This window comes from Crocuta crocuta, unplaced genomic scaffold (genome assembly GCF_008692635.1).
Source record: "Crocuta crocuta isolate KB4526 unplaced genomic scaffold, BGI_CrCroc_1.0 scaffold3, whole genome shotgun sequence".
In the NCBI taxonomy this organism is placed as follows: domain Eukaryota; kingdom Metazoa; phylum Chordata; class Mammalia; order Carnivora; family Hyaenidae; genus Crocuta; species Crocuta crocuta.
The window spans coordinates 2,088,247-2,102,125 of NW_027529934.1; the positions used below are offsets into that span (position 1 = coordinate 2,088,247).

At 46.8% G+C, this 13,879-nt stretch overlaps 1 protein-coding gene across 5 annotated transcripts in view; it reads left to right on the top strand.

Annotated features, from left to right (window-relative positions):
- The window catches only part of TRAF5 (TNF receptor associated factor 5), a 50,273-nt gene that overhangs the window by 11,403 nt on the left and 24,991 nt on the right, over positions 1 to 13,879 (top strand). For 2 of the 5 annotated variants that reach the window (XM_077763168.1, XM_077763169.1), the window contains exons 2-3: positions 5,084 to 5,210; positions 11,503 to 11,716. The exons of 1 other annotated variant lie outside the window; for it this stretch is intronic. The gene's annotated coding sequence lies outside the window, so the exon portion shown is untranslated. Of the gene's footprint in view, positions 1 to 5,083; positions 5,211 to 5,355; positions 5,506 to 11,502; positions 11,717 to 13,879 lie in introns of all 5 variants that reach the window. 2 more of the 5 variants (XM_077763170.1, XM_077763171.1) reach the window with 2 other exon arrangements.

The following is a 13,879-nucleotide window of genomic DNA, read 5'->3' on the forward strand; positions in this document are numbered from 1 at the left end:
ACAGGCTCCAGGCTCCGAGCTAATTGTCAGCAGAGCCCGACGCGGGGCTCAAACCCACGAACCGTGAGATCATGACCTGAGCCGAAGTTGGACGCTTAACCGACTGAGCCACCCAGGTGCCCCTTAACACCTTCAATCTTAGCTCCAAGCCTTAGAGGCAGCTACTATTGTCCCATTTCCTAGATGAGGAAAAGAGGACATAAGTAAGTGAATGGCAGAAGGAATGGAACCCAGCGGTCTGGGTCCAGAGCTGGCCTCGTCACTGTCCTGGCTCTCACCGAGACCTCTGTCTTCGTGTTGGTTGGGATGTGGTGCATTTCCCTCTAGCACTGGACGTGGTGTCAGGAGGCCTAGATTCACATTCCTGCACCACCATGTGCCTGCTGTGCGATTTGGGGCAATTTGATTGACAGCTCGGGGCCTCAGGTACTTCATCAGAAATGTGATGATATTGCCACAGGGTTAGTGCAAGGACTGGGTATGATGTTGTATGTAAAAAATAGAAACTACTAAGTACCAGTGTGTGTCAGTGGTGTTATTATTATCATTATCTTGAAAAAAGCAAACTGTGGAACCCCTAAGATCGCCCAAAAAAAGTTGCCGGAGGGGGATAGATTGCAGGAAGCCCAACAGGCCTTGCTTCAACCAAAATAGTTCCTCTGTACACTTTTTATTTATTTATTTATTTTTTTATTTTAGAGAGAAAGAGCACAAAAGGGGAGTAAGACAGAGGGAGAGAGGAAGAGAGTCTTAAGCAGAGCCCATCGAGGGCCTCTAACCCACAACGCTGGGAAATCATGACCCGAGCCAAAATTAAGAGTTGGACGCTTAACCAGCTGAGCCACCCAGGCGCCCCTGTACACTTTTTTCTTTACTGATGTTTCTGCATGAGACTTGGTTTGGTGAGTTTCACTGTTTTTAAAAAGTTGTGACAGCATTGGCCACCTCAGCTCTTAAGCCCTTTCACAATTGACTGGCTCAATTTTGGGGAGGAAAAGCCATTCTTTCAAATTCTTTCTTGGGTCCCCCGCCCGGGCTCCCTTCCTCCTCTCCCTCTTCTGCTGTCCTGATCTCAAGATCCCGATGCCCAGTGTTGTATGAGCAGTGTATGCCCAGTGTTGGCTGTAGCGTTCTGTGAGCAGGATTCTAGGACGCCCACCTGTGTGTGGGCAGGGTGTCTGGGGTGCGCCTGGAATAGACTTCAGGAAGCTTCTCCCCTCAAGCTGGGATGAGAGGGCCATCTCTGTCCCATCTGCTTCCTCCCGGGACCGGGGCCAGAGCTGGCCTCACCGCTGATCAAGAGGGATTGCTCTGTCTGCCTCTCACAGAACCTCAGCTCATGTCCCAGCCACAGCCTCACCCAGCCCTGAGGCAGTGGGCAGTGTGTCACACATCTGTGGTCAGCTTTGGAGATGTGAACCCAGCACAGGGGCCGTTGTGCGTGAGCATGTGTGGGAGATGAAGCATGGCCAGAATGATGTTGGCCTTTGGTAGCTAAAAGTCGCTAAAAGATCAGGCCAAGGTGGCTTGGCATGTCTGTTCTGCAGCCTGTCTAGGGTGGTCTCAGGTCTCTCCCCTTTCCTCGGAGCACCCTTGGGCCAAGAAGAGGGATGGGGCAGGCGAAGGCTTCTAAATTCTCAGCCGTATCTAAACCATTGTCTGTTGGCCATGTATCCAAACTGCCGTGTGGCTCTGCCTGCCCGGCCACTGGAATCTCAGTCTCCCTGTCTTCATGAGAAAATAGGATGGTTGGGAAGAGAGAGGGCGAGACAGCGGTGAGGCTGAGCTGACAGCCCAGGATGTGATGAAGTAGGGATCCCCACCCACATTTGGAAATAAGTCCCGTTGGGATGAGGAGGCCTTTCCCATGAGGGGAGGTGAGACTCTGGGAAGAATGAGGGACAGAGGCTGACCCAGTCTCAGGGGAGTCCTGCATGGAGCCTGCAGAAGTGTGGTTGGTTGTAGGGGGAAGGATCAGGGCCAAGGGATCAGGGGGTTTCAAGGAGGAAGTACCAAATGCCACATAAAGGGCAGGAGGGCGATGATTTAGGACAGACTAATCAGCAGGTCTGATTGTGTGATTACAGTTTAGGTCATGGAACTAACACAATATGCGTTTCCAAACTACCTACTCACTCCCCATCCCCCCGCTAACACTCAGATGATTTAGGGCCCCCCAGCTTGTTCAAGGGCAGGGTACAGATGAACTAGGAGAGCAGGCAAGGCTGCAGGGACGTGCCCGTGGGACCATAGGAGGGACACAGGTCTCCAGGCACTTCTGGAGCCAGAAATGGAAGGGAGGGGAGGGGGCTAAATGGCCCATGCAGGTGCTGCTTGGTGGGGGCGTCGGGTGGGGAGAATCCACCCCACCGTGCTGCATTTCTGTTTCCCTCTCAGTGTCTGCATGCAGTAGGTTCTCAGCAAGGGAATGATTTACACAAAGTGATTGAATGAATGAACATTTAGTGGGAGACAGTCCAGTGTAAGCATGAATGCAGAATAATGCATTGGGTGAAGGGAGGAGGAAAATGTGTTTGGAGGAGGAAATAGAGAAATGAGAAAAATGACAACAGAAAGGTAGCTCTGGGTGGAGAGAGAGCAGTTAGTTTAGTGAAGGGTCCCTGATGAACAAGAGCAGCACCCTGTGTTCGGGAGGGGGTGGTATCTGGAGAAATCATGGAAATGGGTACAACTTATGCATATAAGTGAAGATGAGTCAGCTAGGTGCTGTGCCCACCTCTAAGGGTATAGTTGTGATTTGAGCCTCAATGGGAGTGCTGACTGTAGGTGACAGCACAGTGGGGGCTTGAGGGGGGAATGGGCTCTCAGGACTCAACTCTGTGATCAGAACTGTCATTTATCACTATCACTTCTGTGCCTGGACAAGGGGACCGGGGTGCGGTAGGAATATAGGGATACAGCAAAAGCAAAGGGCATCTGCAGAAAACCATTGAGTGAGGGAACACACACAAGCCTGAAAAAATGTAGGAAGAAAATCAACTATTTAGGCAAGTTTCATGGGGCAAGGGGTAGAGGTGTTGGGGAGTGGTTGAGGTCATTTTTTCCTACGTGCAGGGATGTCTTCAGGAAAAGGTGTGAGGTTCTATCCCTCTGGTCCCAAATGACTCCTGACATCCCTCCTTTTGCAAACTCTCATTCTTCCCCACCTCCTTGAACAGCGCCACCTCCCCCCAGGTTTTGAGGCCCAAATCCTGGCATCAGCCTCCCTGTCTTCAAGCTTCATATTCAGTCACTTATTTGCTCCATTTCCCTGCCACCACCATAGTTCAGTTCTGTGTCATCTCTCCCTGGTGGCTGCAGTGTCTCCACGTAGAGATCGGCCTCCTGACCACCCTGCCCCTGCCCCCGGCCTCACAGTCCATTCCCTGTGCAGCACCCAGAATCTTTTTAGGCTCCAAAGCAGACACTGCCATTGGCTCCTGAAAGTACTCATGCTGCTTTCCATTGCTCTGTTCTCAGAACATGCCCGACTCCTTCCCGTGGGCGACCTGGCCCATGTGATCTGGCTCCTGCCCTGTCTCCTGCTGCTCTTCCTCTTGTCCCTGACATTAGGCAACACTGGCCTCTCTGTTTCTTGAACATGGCAAGGCCTTTCCCAGAACTGATCTTACCCTTGCTGTCCCCTCTGCCTGCAACTCCTCACATTTGCTCCTTCCCATCCTCCCCTTGCTGTTCAAGTATCCCCTCCTCTGTGGGCCCTTCCCGTTGACAGCTGCTCCTGCGTCTGTATCTCAGCATCCTGTTTATTTTCTTCAAAGGACTTACCACAGTTTGTTACTCCCTTGTCGCTCTCCTCCATGAGGTTGTAAGCCCCACAGGGGCAGGCTTGGATCCTCTCTGCCTTGTTCCTCCCCAGCCCCCTAGAGCCTGAAACAGTGCCCCGCATGGCAGGCAGTCAGGTCATCCTCAGGGTGGGGCTGAGGGTGAGGGGGGACTCTGAGGCAAATGCATCATCATAATAATAATAATAGCCTTCACAGCACTTCCTCTGTCCACCATATAAGCTCTTCATGCGGGGTGGGGGTGGGGGATCAGCAAACTTTTCCTGTAAAGAACCATATAGTAAATGTTTTAGGCTTTGTGTCTGTGGCACAACTGCCTAATTCCACTGTGGTAGCAAAAAAACCCACCAGCCATAGACAATATGTACACAAATGAGCATTGCTGTGTTCTGATAAAACTTTATTCACAAAAACAAATAGTGGGCCAGCTGATCCTTAATGTTTGGTATTAACTTATTTAATCTTCAAAGATTCTACAAGGTAATTACAATTATCATGATCACTATTTTATAGATGAAGAAACTGAGAAGCGTAGAGACTACATAACTTGCCTGAGGTCATACAGCTATTCAGGGATAGAATCAGGATTTGTGCCCAGGCAGGTTGACTCCAGAGTCCGTGGTGGTAGCCAGCATACCACACCGCCTCTTGGCAGACTTTGGAGAAGCAGAGAGGAACCCCAGCTCCTCCTTATCCCCTGAAGGCCCCTACTGCTACCTGTCCATAGGACCTCTCCAAGTTTCTTCATTCAATAAATTGGGGATGCCAATGATGTATGTACATCATAGGGTTGCTCTCAGGATTAAAACAAGACTGTGCATGTAAACTAGCTGGCTCTGAGCCTAGACATAGCCTCACTAAGTGTAACCCTGACCCAGATCCAATTCTAGCCCTTAGGTCCCATTCACATCTCTTCATATTGTCCCCTTGCCCTCTGTCTGTCTCATTCAGATTTGTCCTAGGTTGTCTTCGTGGCCCTCCTTCTAATGGCCCTTTTCTAATAAGGTCTCACATTAATCTTAGATGCCCCTTATTTAGCCGACACTGAGTGCCATGTGCCAGGCATAGGGCTTGCTCTGGGGATCTGGGGATGAATGAGGACCGCTCTCCCCAAGGAGCTCACCGGGAGCTGACCCCAGACAGCAGGGAGGACTTTGAAAGAGTTGGAGCTGAGGCTGGGGGCAGAGGGATGGAGTCAGACCTTCCTAAAAGAGGAAGTTTTCATGTGGGAAGATCAGTAGTGTTTTCTCAAATTTTTTTTTTTTTTCTCTTGGTCTAAGTTTCCGAGAGCAAATCTAAAAGGTCTGCTCCAACATCACTTCGAGCCAGATGGACTCCGAATGGTTCTGAGGTTTCCCTGTGAGTGAGACTCGTGTTCAGGAAGCAGCTGCCCTGGGGCACATTCAGGTGGGTGCCCCAGGAGGGGCGAGGGGATGCTCTTCAGCCCTTGGACCCCCTTCTCTTCACCAGCAGTGCTTTGCTGCACTCCCAGGAAAACAAGGAACCAGGGCTTTCCTGACAACTTGGAGACAAGTCCCACTTCTCTTCACAGGAATTAGAATCTTACCCACATCATTCATCCTGTATCCGAGAAAACCCTCTTCTGGGAGAGCATAAGGCAAAGAAAAGAAAAAGAAAATACGCACTGCTTCTGCTTCTGCAACACCAAAGCTAGCCGTCCCGTGGATCGGCGGTGGGTTTGGTGAGCTGTTGTCGCAAATTGTCTGGGTGTCGTGGCGTCACCTGGTCTCTGCATGGTCTCCCTCCCACGTTACGCCTCATGGAAAATGGCCTCATTACTTCTGTATTTCTCCAAGGCCCTTCCTCTTTGTCTAGTTTACATGGTGAAAGGTTCATGAAAATAAAACCAGTTTTTCCCAGAGGTCACAGTGCAGTGAGACTGCTGTTGTGTTAAGTAAGCTGTGGAAACAGTGGAGAGGAAGAGAAGATCAGGGGTTGGAGCTGAGGCTGAGCAGTTGTCTTAAGGGGTTTCGTCTTCCAAGGAGAGATCTTTCTGAGCCATTGAAGGTGCAGGCTTTCGTAACTACTTTAAATCCATCTTACTTCTCCCTCATGCCGTGAGGATAACATAGTAGATAAAATGCCTTTATTCTTCTTCCTCTTCTGCTCCCGCTGCCGCCTCCTCCTCCTCTTTTCCTTCTTCTTCTTTCACTTTCCTGGTAGTAGCCACTCTTCTGGGAAGAGCAGAATCTCAGAATTCGAAGGCTTGGTGGCTGAGAGAGGGAACTGCGTATCCTTCTAGCAAGGTGGGCACCCGGCTGTCTGAGCCAGGGCACAGATTCCACAGTCTCCTTCGATCACTGCATCTTGGAATCTGACATTTTAACTTTTCCTCCTTACTAACCACATGTCTTCTCCTTTAACTTTAGCCCAGGACCCTTTGTTGGCTCTCAGGTGGGTTTGGGGAATAACATCCTCGCACCTGCCCCTGTTGCTGCATGTAAGCATCCGTCAGGGAGCTGGCTCCGTATGCTTCTGGCGAAGCCTGAACAGAGCTGAGAAATGGGCAGTTTGCCTGTTAGCAGCCCATCCTGTGATTGGCAGGTTGCATTGGCCTGTGAAGTGTTACCCCTCCATTGCCCATGGCTCAAGGACCATCCTGAGGCTCCTGCCCAGCCTTTGTGCACCCACCTTGTCACCTGACCCTGTAAGTCCCACCTGTCAGAGAAAGCAGCCTCTCTTGACTCTGCAGCTCTCAGGACCCTCCCTTACAAAGGAGCCTTGGGGAAGGCTGTAGGCCTCTCCCACAGCCCTCAAATCCTTCCCAGGCACCTCTATACACTTAGCAACAGCCCCTGAGCCCCGGAAGTCCTTAGCAGGAAGGATCTCAGACCTAGTAAGGTGTGGAGGGTCACGTGAGGCTAAACAGGGGTTACTGTGGGGGAAGCAGCCCGGTTAAATCCCAAGCGGGGAGGAACCAAGGTCTGCGCTGTAGCCACAGGTACGAGTGGGAAGGGCAGACTTCAGTACTGGCTCCAAGGAACTTTCCCACTGCTGTCTCTCTGGGAGTCTCTTCTCTCCACATCTTACTTTCCTGACATAGATCAAAACCTATTATGTCAAATGCCATCACTAAAATGACAGCTGAATTATTTGTGAAGTAAAAAAAAAAAAAATTAATGCCCTGGACAATTTAAAAACAATTATAGATACCACAAAGGAAATGTGGCCATTCTTAGGAATCCCATCGTTTGTTCTGGAAGAGATGTTAGATGTCAGCTCATCTGACTCACCTCCACTTCCTTAAGGCTGTCCCTAAGGGACCCCAACCTGGATATGCCCCCAGCCACATCCTTGCTTCTTTGCTTCTCTCCTTCATCCTCTCCCACTGGTGTCATCAGATGAACCCGGGAGTCACCCTCCACTGTCCTCTCCTTTGGCCCTTCCATTTCTAAATCTCTGCATTTTATCTCAGAAATGCCTCACAAACATAGCTTCTCTTTGCCCCTGCTTTGGATCAGACCATTGTCATCCTTCTTCATCTGTCATATCAGCCTTTTTCCGAACTCCTTGTGTGGGCCTGCCCTGTACGTTTAGGATTCCTAAAAAGATCAAAACCTTGGGGTAAAATTTGGAATTCCTGACTGGCATTCATTAAGGGCTTTCACACCATGTTCCTCCTCTCTCTCCCTCTCTCCCCACCCTTATATCTCACAGCAACCTTTTTAGGGGTTTCTGACAGGAATTTAGTTACACAGGAATCCGCTTACACAGATAAGCTGGGAAGCCAAACAGGAGACTTGGGGTGAGGCAACTTGGAGATGAGTCGTGGCGGGAGGCTGCCCAACCCCTCCACAGTTTAGCGGCTGGGGACCACCCTCTCAGCCTGCCTGATGGGAGCCAGTCTGCAGAGGCAGAGGCCATCTGGTGGTGATGAAAGCCATGGAGGAGACCCAGTCACTTTGAAATACTGCCCAACACCACGAGATGGGAGAGAAATACTCGGGCTTCTCCCTTCCCCCATGCTTCAGTCTCTTGACAGTGTCTCTTATTGGCCGAACGTAGCCAAAGCCAGGGAGCCCAGGAAACACTGTGGGGGCCAGCCCTCACCCCATCTGGTGATGCAGACTAGGGCAGGAGAGAGGAGAGTGGGCCTGAGAACCAACAGGCAAATAACTGGCATGTTCCCTTAATTCCACTTCAGCTACAGTTAGTTATTAACCGTTTCAGAACTCTTATGATATCCTGTGAGGAATTCTGTTGTCTCCTTCATCTAGAAAATGTCTCCTTCCCCCCTTCTTCAAGACCAGCTGAGATGTTTTCTTCTCTGTGAAATCAGCACAGACACCTCAGAAAGCATTAGCTGTCCCTCCCCTGGGCTCAAACAGTTCTATTGCGGACCTTGCCGTTAGGGTGTTATAATGCGTCATTCCTGTGTCTGGTTGCCTCTGCTTGACTTGGAGTCCCTCCAATGGCAGATGTAGAATCACAGATGTCTGTACTCTTGGGATCCAAACCAGGACATGTGCATGCTGAGTCCATGCAGGGATGTATAAATGAGGTTGCTTTGNTGGGCCTGTGCCCTTTTCACTCTGGAATTTCATCCGTGGTAACTAGTAACTCCCAAGAATCAGATTGTGAAAACTCTGGGCTTATATCTTACAAAGTATAAACTGATTTATGAAAACATTTCCTGAATTTTCCAAACTTTCATTAATCTAAACAAGATGTCTGGGGTCCTGTGGAAGTAGTGTGGACAGACAGACAAGGACCTACTTTTCTTTTTTAAACCTGAGACTGAATTCTGCTAGATGTGTGTCCTTTCTATTGTAACTAAAACCTAAACTCCTGTTGTTTCCAAATGTTAGACTGTTCATTATGTGTTCCCCAAAAATGAATCAGAAGAAATTTGTAAGTAAAGAACTTAAATCTTGACATCTACGGCTTTCCTTTGGAATACCTAGAAAATTCTCAAGGAAAAGATGCAGTAATTTATGAAGATAAAAAATGACGCTTATCAGAAACTCAGTAAGAGTCCTTAGGGAACATATTGTGTGTATTTTTCTGTTGTGTTTTTAGGTTTGAGTCAATAACTTTTCAGCAGGAGGCCCACACTGTGAGTTCCGTCAATGACAGGAATAAGCCACTGTTTGGCTTTTTTAAAATATTTAAATTTTAGCTAGTTAACATATAATGCAATATTGGTTTCAGGAGTAGAATTCAATGATTCATCACTTCCATACAACACCCAGTGCTCATCATAACAAGCCCTCTTTGATACCTATCACCCATCTAGCCCATCCCCCACCCACCTCCCTACATCAACCCTCAGTTTGTTCTCTATTGTTAAGAGTCTGTTGTGGTTTATGTCCCTCTCTTTCCACCACCTTCCCGTATGTTCATCTGTTTTATTTCTCAAATTCCACATATGAGTGAAGTCATATGGTATTTGTCTTTCTCTGACTGACTTATTTTGCTTAGCATAATACATTCTAGCTCTATCCATGTCATTGCAATGATTTCATTCTTTTTGATGGTTGAGTAATATTCCATTGTAGATATGTATTTATATACATATATATGTATGTGTATACATCTTCTTTATCCATTCATCAGTTGGTGGACATTTGGGCTCTCTCCACACTTTGACTATTGTGGTGCATGTACCCCTTTGAATCTGTATTTTTGCATCATTTGGGTAAATACCTAATATTACCATTGCTGGATCATAGGGTGGTTCTATTTTTAGTCTTTTGAGGAACCTCCAGTCTAATCTCCAGAGAGAGAACACCCCACCAACAGTGCAGGAGGGTTCCCCTTTCTTCACATCTTCACCAACATCTGTTCTTATGTTGTTAATTTTAGCTATTTTGACCGGTGTGTGGTGGTGTCTCATTGTGGTATCTCATTTTGATTTGTATTTCCCTGATGATGATTGATGTTGAGCATCTTTTCATGTGTCTGTTAGCCATCTGGGTGTCTTCTTTGGAAAAGTGTCTATTCATGTCTTCTGCCCATTTCTTCACTGTGTTATTTGGTTTTGGGGTGTTGAGTTTGACACTAACCCTTTATCAGATATGTCATTTGCAAATATCTTCTCCCAAGGAATAAGGCACTATTCACTGCAGTAGGGAGGTATACAAGCCCTTAGAGTGATTTTGATGACTTTCTTTTCTTATTCGCAAGAACTGAACTCTTTTTACTGTTCCAGTTACATAAGCTGTTATACCCAAAGGGGAAAGATTTTAATAAAATGTAACTCTTATTTATTTCCACTAAATAGCTGCCTGGGAATGACAGAGTACTCGCTAGAAATGCTCAATTAATTGGAGAAATATGTTTGTTAGACAAAGAAACAGCAGCCTTTATAGTTCTCTTGTTGTGACTGTCTCATGTCAGTGAACAAACACAGTGAATTGATTCTGTTTTGGGGCTGGTCGTGGGCCCAAAAAAGCTTCAGAGAAAGGAGACAGACCCTGCCCTGGGAGGGTATATAAACAGTTTATATACAAGAATGCTGTCCTAAAACATCTAGTGCATATGGTGTAGCAGAACATAAGTGCTTATTTTTTTTAAACATCTAATGAGATAAAAATTCAGTTTCCTAAGAGCAAATACTGGGCAAGATAACAGATTAGAGAGTGCACAGGGTCAGTAGATGACCTCTGTGTGCTGACTGCAGCTGAGCAAGACACAAAGGTAGGGAGAGGGAGGGTGGGGCATCGGGTCCTCGGGGGCAAGGAGACTGTGAGGGTCACTGTGCTGGGCCGCCCAGCACAAAGACTGACAAGACACGGGCCCACCCAGCAGCCTGATGGAGCAGGGGCCCCGGGGGTGCTGGAGCAGCTCTTGCCAGGAAAGCAGCTAATGGGCTCTTCCTGAGTTCAGGTATGTTCTGGCACAGAAATTGGCAAATTGTACAAACTGGCCTCCCTGAGATCCTTTCAGGGGCTCTGCATGGGCAAAACTATTTTCATAATACTACTAAGCTATCGTCTGCCATCTCCACTCTCCTTTCCTGAGTTTACCATGGTGTTTTGCAAAAGCTTCATGATGTGTGGTACTGTAACACACTGCATACAGGAGTATTGGATATAGAGCCCAGCTAGCTTCTGTTAAGCCCAAATAGAGATGTGCAAAAATGTAAAACAATGCCAGTCTTCTCACTCATTGTTTTGTTTTGTAAGATGGCTAGTCTTCAGAAAAAATGTCTTGTGTTAACATATAACTGCCTCATTATCTTAAAGTGAATTAATAAAGAATTCACTTTAAAAAAATTTTTAATGTTTATTTTTGAGAGAGAACATGAGCAGGGGAGGGTCAGAGAGAGGGAGTCACAGAATCTGAAGTAGGCTCCAGGCTCTGAGCTGTCAGGAGAGCCAGAGGCAGGGCTTGAACCATGAACTGCAAGATCATGACCTGAGCTGAAGTTGGATGCTTAATCAGCTGAGCCACCCAGGCACCCCAAGAAATATACATTTTTAATATTTATTTTGTATTTTTAAATTTATGTTATTTTATTTTTTATTTAGATAGAGAGAAAGAGAGAGGGAATCTTAAACAAGCCTCACACTTAGCACAAAGCCCGATGCAGGGCTCGATCCCAGGACCCTGGAATCATGACCTGAGCCGAAATGAAGAGTCAGATACCACCCAGATCCCTTAAGAAATATATTTTCTGAAAGCCTTTAGTTTTTTTTTTTAATTAATTTTTTTTTAATGTTTTATTTATTTCTAGGAGAGAGAGAGACAGCGTGAGCAAGGGAGAGTCAGAGAGAGCGGGAGCCACAGACTGAAACAGGCTCCAGGCTCTGAGCTGGCAGTCAGCACCGAGACCGACGCGGGGCTCGAACCCACGAACCGCGAGATCATGACCCAAGTGAAAGTCGGACTCTTAACCGACTAAGCCACCCAGGCGCCCCCTGAAAGTCTTTAGTTTTAATCGCAAATTGGTAAATATCAATAGAGAGAACACACATAAAAGCTTGGAGTCCTCAATTTTTTTAAGAGACTTTATTTTTTAGAGCAGTTTTAGATTCACAGCAAAATTGAGCAGGAAGTACAGAGATTTCCTACAGATCCCCAGCCCCCACACATGCACAGCCTCCCATTATCAATATCCCCCACCAGAGAGGTGCATTTGTCACAGCCGATGAAGCTACATTGTGTAGGGGAGGAAAAATAATGTTCCCTCTGCTCGTCTGAGTTCTTTTTTTTTCTTTAATGTTTTATTTATTTTTGAGAGAGAGAAAGAGACAGCCTGAGCAGGGGAGGGTCAGAGAGAGAGGGAGACACAGAATCCAAAGTCAGACTCCAGGCTCTGAGCATAGAGCCCAACATGGGACTTCAACCCACGAACCATGAGATCATGACCTGAGCCGAAGTCGGACGCTTAACCTACTGAGCCACCCAGGTGCCCCTGCTCTTCTGAGTTCTTAGCTGGGACCCCTGTGGAAGAAGATAGATTAGCAAGAGGAAAACAAACAGAAGTTTATTAACATATATAACTCATGGATGCATGGGAGATACCCAGGGGAAAATGAGTAGCTCTTTGAGGTGGCTTGGGATTCAGGATTCATCCTAAGAGGGAAGGAGGAGGGGGAAGGAGGCCCCTTAGTGGGGAATGAGTGATTTTTAGGAAAGACGAAGGGACCCTTAGAGGATTATGTTGGAGAATCTGTGATAGTTTGACCAAGTTTGCCTGGGTATCACTTTCTAGTTTCTTCTCTTGTTATGAGTTACTCTTTCCTGATTGATGAACCTCCTGGAGAGGTGGTGTATAATGGGATTCTCTTGGAGGACTAGGCAGATAAGGTGGTGTTTTAGGACCAATGTATAATAACATGTAGCTACCATTATTGTATACCGAGTATTTTCACTGCCCTAAAAATCCTCTGTGCTCCACTTACTCATCTCTCCCTGCCTCCATTCTAACCCCTGGCAAGCACTGATCTTTTTACTGCCTCCATAATTTTGCGTTTTCCAGAATGTCATATAGTTGGAAACCATACAGTATGTAGGCTCTTCAGATTGGCTTCTTTCACTAAATAATATGTATTTGGGATTCCTCCACATCTTTTCATGGCTCGATAGCTCATTTCTTGTTGGTGTTGGAGAATATTCCATTGTCTGAGTGGATCACTGTTTATTCGCCTACTGTAGGATATCTCAATTGCTTCTAAGGTTTGGCAGTTATGAATAAAGCTCCTATAAAGATCCGTGTGCAGGGTTTTATGTGGACACAAGTTTCCAACTCCTGTGGGTGAATACCAAGGGGGGATTCCTGGACGGTAAGAGATGTTTAGTAAGAATCTGCCAGGCTGTCTTCCCAAGTGTTGCATTCCCACCAGCAGTGAGAGTCCGTGTTGCTCTACAGCCTCACCAGTATTTGGGATCATCAGTGTTGGGGTTTGGGGGCTATTCTAGTAGTTGAGTAGTGGTATCTCATTGTTTTTCTTTTTTAATGTTTATTTATTTACTTTGGGAGAGAGGGAGAGAGAGAGGCCAGTGGATGAGAGGTAGAGAGAGAATCCCAAGCAGGCTCCACGCTATCAGTTCAGAGCCTGATGCAGGGCTCCATCCCTCGAACCATGACATCATGACCCAAGCCGAAATCAAGAGTCTACTGCTTAACTGTCTTAGCGGACTGAGCCACCCAGGTGCTCCTCTCATTATTGTTTTGATTTGCATTTTCCTGGTGACGTATGAGGCGGAGCACGTTTTCATGTGCTTCTTGGCTATCTTCCTGGGGTGAGGTAAATTTTGGAAAACAGTCCTTTATCAGATGTGTCTTTCGAAAATATTTTCTCCCAGTCTGTGGCTTGTCTTCTTCTTCTCTTGACAGTGTCTTTCACAGAGTAGAAAATTTTAATCTTAATCAAATCCAGTTTGTGAATTCTTTCTTTCATGGTTTGTTTCTTTGATGTTGTCTCTAAAAAGTCACTGCCATACCCAAGGTCATCTATGTTTTCTCCCTTGTTGTCTTCTGGGAGTTTAAAAGGTTTGCATTTTACATTTAAGCCTATAATCCATTTTGAGTTATTTTTTGTGAGGGCGTAAAGTCTGTGTCTGGATTCATATACATATATATATATATTTTTTTTTTTTTTTTTGCA